This window comes from Schistocerca piceifrons, chromosome 6, assembly GCF_021461385.2.
Source record: "Schistocerca piceifrons isolate TAMUIC-IGC-003096 chromosome 6, iqSchPice1.1, whole genome shotgun sequence".
NCBI lineage: Eukaryota > Metazoa > Arthropoda > Insecta > Orthoptera > Acrididae > Schistocerca > Schistocerca piceifrons.
Window position 1 is genome coordinate 241,208,252 of NC_060143.1, and position 14,885 is coordinate 241,223,136.

General features: G+C 39.6%; 1 non-coding gene across 1 annotated transcript; it reads left to right on the plus strand.

Annotated features, from left to right (window-relative positions):
* Window positions 1–10,319: 10,319 nt before the first annotated feature.
* Window positions 10,320–10,394, plus strand: Trnat-cgu. The gene has a single exon. It is a non-coding gene; the product is annotated as a tRNA-Thr (tRNA).
* Window positions 10,395–14,885: the final 4,491 nt, after the last annotated feature.

The following is a 14,885-nucleotide window of genomic DNA, read 5'->3' on the forward strand; positions in this document are numbered from 1 at the left end:
AATTTGCACAGTATGTAGATATAGAGTGTAAGATTTAAGGATGTGCCATGTGGCGATGCTTTTGCCTGACCTAGAGGTCATTAAAGAAGTTGTAATTAATAAGTAATTTATGTTGATTAAATGATTTAAGAGTTACTGAATATTAATCAATTTAAAAATCCAAGCTGCTAGTTTAAGTTTTCAGCTGAGTCACAGTAGATTAAGCAATGTAAATATGATTTTGTAACTAGCTGTAAGATTCCATAAATATGTGATTTACTAGTCATTGCCGATGTACTTAGACGCTGTTTTAAGTTTCAGGCTAGTACATGCGTGTGATGATGGACAGTGTTGAGTTATCCACTGTGATAGTGTTTATGGACTCCTTGAGATTACTCGGGAGTGAGTTTTTCCGAAAGAATTCAGTGAAACGGACGTTCTGGAAACGCCGTCATAAGGGCGAGTGAGATCAAGCGTGCCGCACACGCGGGCGCAACAATACTGGCGAGGCGAGCCGCTGTCGGCTCTTGTGCCGCTGTTGGCTCTTGTGCCGCTGTCGGCATCCTTTGTACTCGCGAGTACGGAATGTGGAGTTGCTTTTCTTCCCGGACAGCTGATGTGAAAGGATTCTGCTGTCAATATTTATGTTTTATTTTATCTGCTGTATATTATTTTCTTGTTTAGCGTTAATTGGACATGACGAGAATATTAATTATGAAAAGGTTACATAAATATGTGTATTCTATGTAATTAATTATTAGTTTGCGTATTTTGATATACCTGTTTTTTATGACCATGTACTCTGATCAATTTTGCAAATAGTATTCCATTTCTTATAGTGTTACGAATTTTAATGATTTTGGAATAGCTAAACCGTTTTCTATGTTTTCTATGAATTTTGATATGTTGTCAACCTGTTTTATTTTGTGCAAGATGACAGAGTGGAATAAGATTAGGAGTTTCTCCACTCAATTATTATTGTCTACAAATTGGTTTATGGTTAATCAGATGAATGCTAAATTTTTTTGATGTTTTGAGCATATGCATTTCCGCTGTTTCTTTTTTGGGACATTTTCTGAGTCTGTTTACGTTACACGAACATCCTCAGACAATGTGGGGCACGTGTAACGCCGGAAATGCATATCCTCCTATTTCCATCTATTGTACTATTATTTTTTTCCTTGTTTTGTTACCTCAAGATATGACATTTCTGTCTCTTTATATATTGTAATTGCTTTACTGTTTGGATATATATATATATATATATTTATGCACTTATGTCGATGTATAATTGGTTTGTTTCGTAAATATTATTTGTATTTTTACGCTGGGTCTTGCCTAGGGAAAACTGCTATCGAACGATTACGTCGATAGGTCGTGTGAAGAATCAAAGTGTGTAGGATCTTTGGTAGTGTTAACTCTGCCGCGTGGAGCGCGGGCTGGGGAGTGAGAGTCTGGCGGGAGTAGCGAGTGGAGCAGGTGTTGTGTGACGCTCCCGCGAGTTGCCGCGCTTTCGGGGTTTGGCAGCATGTAATTGCGCTCGACTCGCGATGATAGTTTCTGACATGGTGTCGCGGACGGGAAGCATTAGCTGGCGCACATCAAGAGCCCGTTTCGCCTGGTAACCGTGTCGAGAAGAAGGCGCGCCAACATCCAGCTTCTGCAACAGCGACGGCCGACAATGAGTGACTGTCGCCACCTCCTCGATCGACGGCTTCAAACCTTCAATCAACCAACAAGGAAGACTAAAAGCACGTAAAGTTTCAGAACTGTATGGCAGATCTCAGCTTTTCAAATTGTTCCATTTGCCTCGCAAAATTACAGCAACTTAGCATGAACCTTTGTTGCTCATTGTCCCAATTGCATTGCCAAGCAGGGTCCCTTCCTTTTCCGAAATGAACCCGAGTGTCGTTGAAATTCAAACGCCAGCATAATTCCATTTCACTGCTTTAATTTCAAAGTTCAGTTAAAGTCTCAGAGCTGGCTACAATATTCAGATTACACAAGCACGAATTAAGAGTGCGAGCTTTGTTACCGTATTTTAGCTTACCTGTGACTGCAGCTCAGCTTGGTACGTACTACATTTTACTATTGTTAATTGTTCAGAATCATTTAATTCAAGATCAAAGTTAAATCTCTTCTTTCTAAATTGCGTAGATTCAAGTAGCTTTTGAAATGATTGTTGAGGTAGTCCAAGACTAACCGTATTTTACTGAATTCCGATGTGCTTCAGAAAGAAAGCTCACTATTAACTTCAGTCACTAAATTAACTTTCGATTTTCCGGTTTTAGTAATTCTTTCGCTAAATTAAGTCAGAGTGTAGCGAAATTTATTACTTCTGACAAACTTTCAGTTTTCACACTACATGTGTCAACCTTCAGTTGCCACGCTTCTAGTGCTAATTATATGTGTAATTACCTTTCTTTTTCAGTTACTATAGTAATTGTCCTTAGGACTGGCGACCGTGATTTCCCCCAAATCTCAAATACCTAATTACCGCTAGTTAATTGTTAACGTAACGGCTGCACATTTACCTTCTTTATTAACTTTACCCCTTTTCAAAATTAATTTCCACCAGTTTCATTAGCACATTTCCTTTCATTTAGATGTAACCCTTTCCTCCCTCTTTACCGACAGGTTAACTTCGGTGACGATTGCTTTTCCAAAACTCCCATTAGGTACACGCGGTTTCATTTTTCACTGTCATTAAGGTCGGTAAGTGAGGGGGAGGTTACAAGCTATCCGCCATTTTCGACACTCGATTTCCGGGCTGACTTAAGTGGATCTCCCGAAGGATGAATAGTAAATTCTGAGTATGAGGTACACTGTGATTGAAACAATCTTCCTTTTTTAGAACAGCCACAGTTCGGGTTACGTCGTGACCACCTTTTATTATAATTTTTCAAGTAAAGGTCTTAGGTTCCATACGAGCGCCACGAGGAAGAAGTTAAGTGGTGCCTTCATCACATTTAATGTACAGCATCCTTATATTACAGTGTTTTGTCGTTTAGATATTCATGTTCGTCAGTTTTTTTCTCAGATTTCTTAACGATTTTAAGATTCCTTGACTCAGCTGGTAAAAACGGAACACTTACAGGATTATCTGATATTCGTCTCTCTGTCCGACTGTTAAAAACCTATTTTTGGAGAAAGTTTAGACATATCAAGTTGAAATATACGGCACATACTATGGTCTAAGGTCTCTTGGTGGCGTAAAAAATTGAAGCTTCTAGGTCAGTGCAATGCAACGATATGGCCATTTGCGTCCTACATTTTTACACTCTGAAAGTAGTTCAGAAAAACCTATAGTGTACATCCCGTTGCTGATAAACAATGGAATTTGATAAGAAGTAAGGTTTCAGAGTACAAGTAAAGGAAAAAATCCGAAAATTGTTAATATGTAATATTGATTTTGTCATTTGTTATCCGACTACAAAAGAGACATTGAAAGAATTAGTAGTTTTGAATTCAGGCTGACTGGGTCGCAAATGAATTTGTTGGTCATATGATTTGTCTCAGAATTTATCCATCATCAATATCGAGGAGCCGTTACTTAGATATGGCGTTTCATGTTGTATGTGAAGTAAATATTCGCAGAGTAGTCTGTTGTTTTACACACAGTTTGCAACGCCATGTCTACGTGCAATAATCGCACCTGTGTATCTGGTGATGGATGAATCTCGAAACGCATCATACGACCAATAAAATAATTCCTTACCTGATATTTGACTTTTACTGTTACGACGAGGTCAGCCTGAATGGAAACTACTGATTATTATATAAAAGGTCACTTGTCTCCAAACGATAGAGACATTCATGTATTTGTCTCAGTTTAGTTTTATAATCTGTGAACAGTGTGCAATGTTTAAGTATTGCTGTGAGCGGAAGTTTTCGATTTTGTTTTATCTTGCTTGATCTTTGCCTCCATGTTCCCAAGGGGGCATCATAGCGTGGAGAACGGATATTTTGCTTCATAATTTAGTTAAAGATAGGGCTTGAGTGTGTTGTGTATGCAATTTTGCTAATGATTCAAGAATGGTACAACATGCTGAGTACATGTTTTGGCCACTGACTTCCAGTAACACACTTTGGTTGGCTTCACAGCCAGTGAACGTGATCGTTCTTGGAGAATTTCACATTACGTTTTGCGTGTGTTTCATGTGTCGTTTTGACGAATTCCAAGAATGTTTCAACATGATGAGTACACAATTTTCTCATCGACTACCAATCATTCCGATGATGTTGACTGCACAGTCAATGAGCTCGGATAACTGTTGAAGAATTTCTTGACAGGCTAAGTGTGTGTCCGTGTGCAGATTTGTTAGAACGCACTGTTGATGTTGTATGTACGCTGTTTAGGTTTTCATATTGGTAACGCCACGTAGCGCTCTGTATGAAAATCACTGGCTGTGCTGTGTGCAGTCTGTGGCTGGATGGCATTGTTGTAATATTCGCTATTGTAGTGTTGGCTGTTAACAGCGCATAGCGTTGCGCAGTTGGAGGTGAGCCGCCAGCAGTGGTGGATGTGGGGAGATAAATGGCGGAGTTTTGAAATTTTTAAGACTGGATGTCATGAACTGCTATGTATATTATGATTTTTCAACACTATTAAGGTAAATATATTGTTTGTTCTCTATTAAAATCTTTCATTTGCTAACTATGCCTATGAGTAGTTAGTGCCTTCTGTAGTTTGAATCTTTTATTTAGCTGGCAGTAGTGGCGCTCGTTGTATTGTAGTAGTTCGAGTAACGAAGATTTTTGTGAGGTAAGTGATTTGTGAAAGGTATAGGTTAATGTTAGTCAGGGCCATTCTTTTGTAGGGATTATTGAAAGTCAGATTGCTTTGCGCTAAAAAATATTGTGTGTCAGTTTAACCACAGTCATGTATGATTGTTCTAAGGGGACGTTTCATATGTCGACCCTTAGCTGAGGATACGTCACTGGAATCTTCTGATTTATCCTCAACGGGGTACACACTTACTTTGTGTACCATGTGTTTGGCAAGCACAAGGAGCCCTAGCTAATATGGTATTTGCTTATACAACTTTACACATCGGTACCATATTTCTCTAACACACAAATTACACAGCTATCTGATCATTTAACTGAGAGATAAACATTTTTTTTACTACATCTGTGACACATGTTTTCGCAATTACACAGTTAGGTAATTTCACACTTACGAAATAGTGTTTTGACTGTACTTTGTGAACTGTTCATATTTTTTCGGAACCATTGTGATATTATGAGAGCTTTGAATGATATATTTGGTAAGGGAGCATGATTTTAAAGTACTTTTGAGGTAGATGACACTATTGAAATGAGCAGAGAACTTTTTTTAGGTTTTGACATTATTGCAGAAAGCTACGACGCTTTTGAGATTGGACTGCGGTGTTATGATGTTATTTTTACGACGACGATGTGTATTATGCTGTTAATGTATGTTTATGATCAATAAGATGATGCTACCATAAATGAGGAATTTGATTATGCTACGTATTTATTTGGTTGAAATATTGAAGAAGTGTTGATGAATACGTATATGAATAATGAGTAGTGGTTAGGGACTCTGATTTGTAAAAAACGATGATGGAAACCAAGAATCATACTTTAAAGAGTTATGAAATGCGTGTAAATTTGTGAATGTATCACAATGCCACTGAAAATTTTTTGGACACTGTTGTATTTATAGGATTTTGTTTCTACACATTTGCAACGCAAATTCTCGACCTGTGAAATTTTTTATACGAGGCTGTCACTATAATGCAAACTGGTGTCGTAAATATTTCAGTAAGAAAGTTAAGTGACCACCTTCTGTAGTGAGTCATGGGTACCCAGCTGCGCGACAGTCGCCTGGAAAAAAGCCATTAGTGTGTGCCTTTCAGAGACACAGGTGGAGAAAAAAAAAGGGGGCCATTAGCCTCACTATTGACATTCCTTTGTAGAAAGCATCGCAAATACGACACGCTCAAACTTGAAAACATATGATAACACTGTGGAGCTCTTAATTTATGAGATTTACTGAAATGCCTAATGAAATGACGAGAAATATTTTTATGTCCATACACCTGATTATGACTACTGTCTTTCTAGTTGAGAGATATTTTTACTACCTTATGAAATGCCATATGGTTAATGAATGAAGTTTCATGCCTTCCTTTGTACATATTTGCTCATTTTCTTTAATATCTAGTTTGTAGCTGCACTGCAGCATTGGTTATTATAAAATTTAATAGATGTACTAATATCACTATTTTCTGTCTACAGACCCAGTAAACAATACGTTTATGATGTACTTTTCTAGAAAAGATAGCACAAATAGGCATTTCCCTTCACAATAGTTGCATAAATAATTTTTTAATGACTTGGTAACTTTCTTGCAGAGTAAGTTTTTGTGATGCATCACTCTAGTGTTAAGATGTGACATAGGTATTAGACATGGCAATTTTTAGTGTAATACTTTTTCTGCTTGAGTTTTGTCATGTTTAGATATAAGTTATTTCATTTGCTGCTGCTGTTTGCCAGGCATAGTGTTACTGAATTTGACTTTGTATTACTCTGTTAAGCCAATTTTACTACTGATTTATTGTTATTGTTCGCTGCACATTGCCTTATATTAGTTGCAATATTGCAATTGCTCTGCTATTTATTTTAGTGCTGCTTGCTTTGCCAATTTGAATTTTTTTGTCATTGCTGTTTGTGTTAATTTGTTATGTGCTGCTGCATTGCCTCGTCCCTTGGTATATATAGCGGAGCTCAGTAGATTTAAGTTAGCTTAAGAGGGGGTAGACTATATAAGAAACTAACTATAATGAATTGGAAGAAATGCATTGAGAAGCTATAAGAAAATGGTTTGGCAAAAAAAAAGTACAGGATTTTCTAGGAAATAAATGATAAAGAGATAATGGAAAATAAATAATGAGGTAAGAAATGTGTGAACATATAAATGCAGAAAGCATGCTTGGATAGAATTTTTTTGGTGGAAACAAATGTTGAAATAAGAGGAAAGATATATAGAATGAAGTTTTGGGTTGGACTGCAGTACCAAATGTCACACTGAAACGAACCCTGTCTTTCCTTTTGTATTATTCCACTATGTGTTTATGTACCCTTGTGTATTTGTCTTTTTCCTGTCTCTAAGTGTTTAGCTAATAAGAATTATGTTGTAGAATTTTTCTAATACTATGTTATTTACTTTGTAAAGATGTTTAAATATTATTTGTTCTGTTTTGTTTTAATGCTCATGTGTGAAGTTGATGTTTCGAAAGTTATTCAGATATTTTATGTATGAACTCATGTCATAATTCCTGTAACACTGATGTATATGTTACTTCGATTCTTTTGTAAAGCCTGTACTACAAATGTTATCTGTATCGTTATGTTCTTTAATGATGTATTTTGTACCTTTGTGATTGTATTCTTATGTTATAAAGTTGTAATTGACACCAATTCATCATATTATTAACTTGTAAGTTCCATTTCACTGCACACGTTTCTGTTGGTCATAGTATATGGACAATATGTGAGACGTATGGACTGTTGGTGTTTGCACGTGTGTTAATAATTCGGCAAGGGACTGGATAACAGCGTTGCTGGTTCTAAGGACAATTCCAAAAACTTTGTGAGTGCACAAGTGGTGTTTATGGACTTGCTATATTATCCGCAAGACTCTTAAATGGTGATTGTGCACCTGCACAGTCACAACAGATCGCTGCTGGCCATCTCTACAAGGACTACAGTGTGTCTGCATCTCTGATGACCCACCAATACCATTATTTCTACAAGGACTGCAGTGGGTCTGCACCTCTGGTGGCCCACCAATACCGTAATCTCTACCAGGACTACAGTGGGTCTGCTCTGTGATGACCTACCTACCAATATTCTTCAAAACGTCGAATGACTCTGCTGTGGGTTTGCTCTGTTGTGGCCCATTGCCTGTCAGCATGTCAAGAGTCAGCACTGTCTTTCCGTTGGAAGGACAACACTACATCTTCAAGACTGCATGGAAATCCACTACTTCCGTGTGCATTGTCTTTTACTGCTCAGACTTTGAGAACAGAAACGGCAGTTTTACTGTGATGAATGATCAGGACTGTCTTTATGGACTGTGAGAAAATTTTAGCTTTTGATCAACATTGTATTAATAAGTGTGTGCATTTGATATCTTTCTTACTGTTATTATGAAAATTTTTTTCAAATTTGTATTGGCCAGTGCCCAAACCAATTTGTAAAATTTTTTGTGGGGAGCATGGGGGCTATGTAAGTACGCTGTTTAGGTTTTTATATCGGTAACGCCACGTAGCGCTCTGTATGAAAATCACTGGCTGTGCTGTGTGCAGCCAGTGGCTGGGTGGCATTGTTGTAATATTCGCTATTGTAGTGTTGGGCAGTTGGCTGTTAACAGCGCATAGCGTTGCGCAGTTGGAGGTGAGCCGCCAGCAGTGGTGGATGTGGGGAGATAAATGGCGGAGTTTTGAAATTTGTAAGACTGGATGTCATGAACTGCTATGTATATTATGATTTTTCAACACTATTAAGGTAAATATATTGTTTGTTCTCTATTAAAATCTTTCATTTGCTAACTATGCCTATGAGTAGTTAGTGCCTTCCGTAGTTTGAATCTTTTATCTAGCTAGCAATAGTGGCGCTCACTGTATTGCAGTAGTTCGAGTAACGAAAATTTTTGTGAGGTAAGTGATTTGTGAAAGTTATAGGTTAATGTAAGTCAGGGCCATTCTTTTGTAGGGATTATTGAAAGTCAGATTCCTTTGCGCTAAAAAATATTGTGTGTCAGTCTAACCACAGTCATGTATAATTGTTCTAAGCGGACGTTTCAATGTGTATGTGCTCTGTGTAGTTTATTTTTGTTTGAATGACCATGACTTGCCCTCTAAAATATCTCACGTTTACTAATTCATTGTTCTTGTCAAATCTATTCAGATCAATATGTTTTCCTTTTATTTTAAAATATGTATGGGATGAAGGAGAATATGGACACAATTCAGTTACTGTTTCGTACGTGTAAAAGCTTTACAACAGATCATAAACATATATTGCAGGTCGAACGCATTGACATATGAATGGGAGTTGCTACATTAAGTACTTTATCAGATATTTTGAAAAAGTTGGTTGCCTTTCACGTCTGCTAAGGGCAACAGCTCGCAAGAGACGAATACACTTTCGCTGAAATTTATCTTTGTAAATTTATTATATCACTTTACCCCTAAGCGAGAGTCAGTGATCAAGCCATTGCATAAATTAATATTGAAAAAACAATTCATAGTGATGGGAGATGTTGTGTTTGTTATGAACTTTAACAGACATAAGAATTTGTGTTTTAAATATAATAGAAGTAATTTTCAGGTCAAATAAAAGTAAAGGAAAATGTTATTTGCTTTGTGTATGTGTGTGTGTGTGTGGGGGGGGGGGGGGGGTATGCAGTATAGTGTTGTAAATCTTACAAATTGTTCGCCAAATTTAGTGACCGCAAGATTCCAAACCTTTTGCGGACTTTGCCCGAAGATTAACATACGCCAAAAGTGAAAATGTGAAACTGACGTGTCTAATTCGCCGTCCTAAGCGCTTTACCAGGTGACATAGTTCCTTCCTCGTTCCATTAATCATTTTCATCTTAAGAGACATGCTCTTAACTTTTTCGTTTCTTTGTCAGTACAACCGCTCTCCTGTGCTCTTCCGGAATCTCATTTCCCTTATCGTTTATGTTTCAAAACTCGTTGTGTTCGCCTTCCTTCTGCCATACTACCTGTGTTTCTAGCCATTTTACTCTCTTTTGCTTTAGTAATTCTCTAACTGAGCTTGTAAACCCAAACATATATCATTTTGTAACACAAGCAGGTCGCCACCAGACTTTTTTCCGAAAAACTTATCGCACAACTTTAAAAACATTGGGCTTGATTCTGTAATTGCAAATGAAAGGATTGAATGTCATCAGTTGTTTGTTCCGCAAAGCAAAGTAGATGACAAGCAGTGGCTTCTTAACATGCAACAACATAACCATAAGGTAAATGATCTCTATCCACGGCTCTATGCTTAGTATGCATGGCTGCACCAGATGTGGGTGTGCATTTGACCATCGACAGTTAATCCAACTTTCATCATCGAACTCTCACCAGCCACATACAAGTCATGAACCACATACGAGTGAAACTTCCTGGCAAATTAAAACCGTGTGCCGGACCGAGAATCGAACTCGGGACCTTTGCCTTACGCGGGCAAGTGCTCTACCAATTGAGCTCCCCAAGCACGACTCACGGCCCGTCCTCACAGCTTTACTTCTGCCAGTACCTCGTCTCCTGCTGTGAGGACGGGGCTTGAGTCGTGCTTGGGTAGCTCAGTTGGTAGAGCACTTGCCCGCGTAAGGCAAAGGTCCCGAGTTCGAGTCTCGGTCCGGCGCACTGTTTTAATCTGCCAGGAAGTTTCATATCAGCGCACACTCCGCTGCAGAGTGAATATCTCATTCCCACATACGAGTGCATTACATAACTCTCCTGCGAAGGCACGTCTGCCTCCCAGTTCTGTCCGTTACGAAGTGGTCAAGTACCGCGCAGTAAACCTGCTCCTTTTGCACTGGGAAAAGTTGAAGGGGTGCTGGCCACTGGCCAGCCTCACCCTCTAAGAAAACGGTGAATTCCGATTCGCAAGGGATGTAGCACTCAGTGAACGTTAGAGCAACTAGCAAGGACTAGTCCCGGTAACGCACTACTAGGCCGCCAACGCCATTGTCTCATGCGGCTCTTGGAAGGCCTTGCTTATGACCAAACCATACTTCGCCGTTTCCGTTCATCCTCTGTAGTTTGAATACCTTTCACCATTGTAGAGAGTACCGTGCAATAAATGATGATGAAATTTCCAGAGCTCCAAATCTTGCCATTTAATTACTCGCTTCCGCTTTTCCCGTGCCACTCTCGTTTCACCAGCTCGTTTTAAGTAGAATGCTTGGTGTACTCCCTCAATCGTCAGTAGCGCGCCTTCTAGACGATAATTAAAACAACCTCCCGGATTTCCTTCACGTCGTGATATTCTGTCTGTACTGCAAAATTTATATATTGTTAAAGCCGGCATCTTACGTTCCAGTCTATGTTCCAATAGTAAATATGACCATGTTGCACTACTTTGAATCGTAAAACTTGTTTTACTTTGAAAGCCATCATCTTAGTGTTTCTGGGAGAAACATTAAAATTGTATCCTTTGCGTTCTAGTTCATTAATAACTAATGAAATTACATATTGTGTACAAACTTGTTAAGCATTTTAATTAATAAAAATGCTATTAAATATGTCGTGCTTCATTTGAGCACGCGTTTTGAGCTCTTATCGGTGGTGTTCTAAGAATTTCCGTAAGTTACAGTACGTTCAGCTGGTATGTGTCGTTATAATAGGACAAAACAAACAACAGCAGCTTCAAGCACCAAATACGTACATAAATTCGGAGAAAGGAATTCAATACAGTTACATACTGTTGAATCCATGCTCCGTGTACCCGCGAAGGATTGTGATGTCTGACACACTTGCATAATAACACATAATTAAATCCCGGCTTAACAATGAAAGTACACTCATGTTCAGAAAGAAAAACACAACACCCTGAACGACTAAAGACAGGACGTTCATTATTACAGGACATCTACATTAATATCTTCTGCAGAAGGGATTAGCACTTGAACTACGTTGGCCGACGAATTCTACGTCAATATTGATATCACGGCGCACCACCACTGACCGGTAAAATGATCCTGCGGCTCTCGCTGTCGAAATAATCCTGACATGATAGATCAGTGTGACTTGAACAGGCGCGCTGAATGCTTCTCAGACGGTTGCACGAACGGTACCGTCAAATCAGTGAGTTAGAAAGAGGGCGCATTGTTGGCATGGACATAACAGAATGTGTTGCATCCATCCTGGAAATTGCTGCTCGTGTGGGACGAAGTGTTCCGGCAGTGCAACGGGTGTGTGCCGAATGGTTCACGGAAAGCCGTAGAAAACAATGGCATGCGTCAGGTATCACGGCGCAGAGCTCATCCAGGGAAGATCGGCACCTCATCCGAATGGCACTGCAGGACAGATGTGCGTCCTCCTCGGCTCTGGCGCTCAATGGCATAGTGTAACACATCTTACGCTATCAGGAGTGACAGTCCGTCACCGTTTATTACGTCATGGGTTACGTGCGAGTCGTCCACTGCTCCGCCTGTCTTTGACGAATATGCAGAAACTTGCTGGATAGTAATGGTGTACGGAACGACGTAACTGGAGTCAGGAATGGCATCAGAGAGTATTTTTGGACGAGTCCAGGTTCTGGTTGTTTGAAAATGATGGCCACATTTTGGTTCGTAGCAGACAGCCGGAGCAGCATCACAGTGACTGCATTCGCACAAGACATATAGCGCCAGCTCAAGGCATTATGGTGTGGGGTAACACTTTATTTTTCAGCAAGACAACGCACGACCACATGTTTCTGGATGAGCACGTGCTTTCTTGGTGTCACAGGATGACAGCCTTTTCCGTGGCCCGTCAGATCACCAGACTCGTCGCCAGTCGTCGGGTGCAGCGCTGTGACCCAATGCTAACCACCACAAACGAACTTTGGAATGAATGCAACATGGATGACCATACCACAGGAGGCCATTCGCGCCTTATACGCGTCGATGCCTTCAAGCAAGGAACAAGTTACCAGGGCCCTTGGCGGACCGTATACCAACTAGGCAAAAGGACACATGCAGAACTTAGGTGACTGAAATTCTATTCATTTCTGTAGAACATTCTACTGAACATGACCTATCAACATGAAGGTCCTACTCGTTCAAGGTGTTCTGTTTTTTCTGAGCATGAGTGTGTTCCATCTGCTGATACAGGGTCAATGGTTTTGACAACTGTCACCCTTATGTATGGTTTTCCACCTTGTTTGCGACGATCGTTGCGAACTATTAATTTTTGTACTTTGTGTAAGCACTGATTTGTGCAAGATGTTACCACTTAAATAGTTTTTGTGTTACAGTTACTTTCTAAGAGCACTGAATTTCTGATTTTGATGCGATCATTTTGAGATATCCGTTGGCTTATTGTAAGACGTACAACATGATTCCTCTTCTGACAAGTTGCTATTTTTGTCAACAAATCGCTGTTACAGCTTAGACCACCTGCATCTACATCTGCATACGCAAGTCACCAACAGTGCATGGAGGAGGGGACTCTGTAGCGTCGTTACTCATTTCCTTTCTTGTTCCACTCGCACATGGAGCAAAGGGAAAACGATTATCTACATGTTTCCGCAAAAGCCCTGATTTCTCTTACCTTGTCTTTACGATCCTTATGCGACATGTATGCTGATGGCAGTAGGATCATTCCGCATTTTGTTACAAATGACGCCTCTCTAAACTTTCTTCGTATTGTTTCGCACAAAGAACATTTTATACACTCCAGGGATTCTCATTTGAGTTGATAGTACATTTCTGTAATACTCGCATTTTAGTCGAACCTATCAGTAACAAATCTAATAGGACACGTCAGAGCCGGCCGGTATAGCCGAGCGGTTCTAGGCGCTAATGTCTGGAACCGCGCGACAGCTACGGTCGCAGGTTCGAATCCTGCCTCGGGCATGGATGTGTGTGATGTCCTTAGGTTAGTTAGGTTTAAGTAGTTCTACGTTCTGGGGGACTGATGACCTCCGAAATTAAGTCCTATAGTGCTCAGAGCCATTTTGAGCAAGCGTCTGAATTACTTCGATGTCTTCCTTCGATGCGATGTATATGTATCGCAAACATTCCAATTGCACTCAAGAATCGAATGTACAAGTATTCTGTTCTTCTTCGTACCTGAACTACAGTTTCCCATGATTTTCTCAATAAACCAAAGGTGGCCGTTTATCAAAAATATGTGTGAAAACTTGATTGCTAAGGTCATCAGTCCCTAAGCTTACACACTACTTAACCTAAATTATACTAAGGACAAACACACACACCCATGCCCGAGGGAGGACTCGAACCTCCGCCGGGACCAGCCGCACAGTCTATGACTGCAGCGCCTTAGACCGCTCGGCTAATCCTGCGCGGCTGGCCATTTATCTTGTGCCACTTAGTTTCATGTTGCTTTACAATAGTTCGTCTAAATCAGGGTTCCAAACGCTTTTTATCACTCATGGTATGTCCAGACGGGCCGAGAGTGAACACGGCACACCAAAATGTCCGTCCCCTCAAAATCTTCTGAATCTTAATGTCATTAGTAATTATTGTGTCGTTATGCAGTCAGGTATTATTATTATTATTATTATTAGTGTTAGTATTATTACTGTTCTTATTATTACGAAACAGAAGTAGACTCACACGTTTACTGACAAAGAACTTGAATTCATTGTAGAAGATAGACATTTCTAACACGAATTTTAAAATAAATAACTCTAGTTACGCCTTCACCGTCAACCTGCCTAGCTGTACACAGGTGGTTGATCCGCGGCGAAATGGTTGACAAAGCAAGGCTCCTGTTTTAATCGGTGCATTTGAGTCTCTCTCTCTCTCTTGGGTGTTTTAACCTCAGCCAACGTCAAGAATCCCACTTCAAACAAATATGTAGTTGAAATTGGTAATAACACATTAACTACCATTTCGGAGATGGCCATGTATCCACTGCTTTTTGACAATTTAAATGTATCTAGAGGCACTTAGAAAAATGTTGATTTCAATGTTCCGTCTGCTTTCAAACGTGGCAGTTCCTATTGTAAGTTTAAACTTATTCGGAAGATCTTTCGAATACACTAATGGATCATGAACTCAGTCCAATGTTAACGCTCTTTCCAATTTTTTTAAACTCTGCTGCTAGAGTACTAAATGTTCTATAATTAAGTTCAAATCGTTCAAATGGCTCTGAGCACTATGGGACTTAACATCTATGGTCATC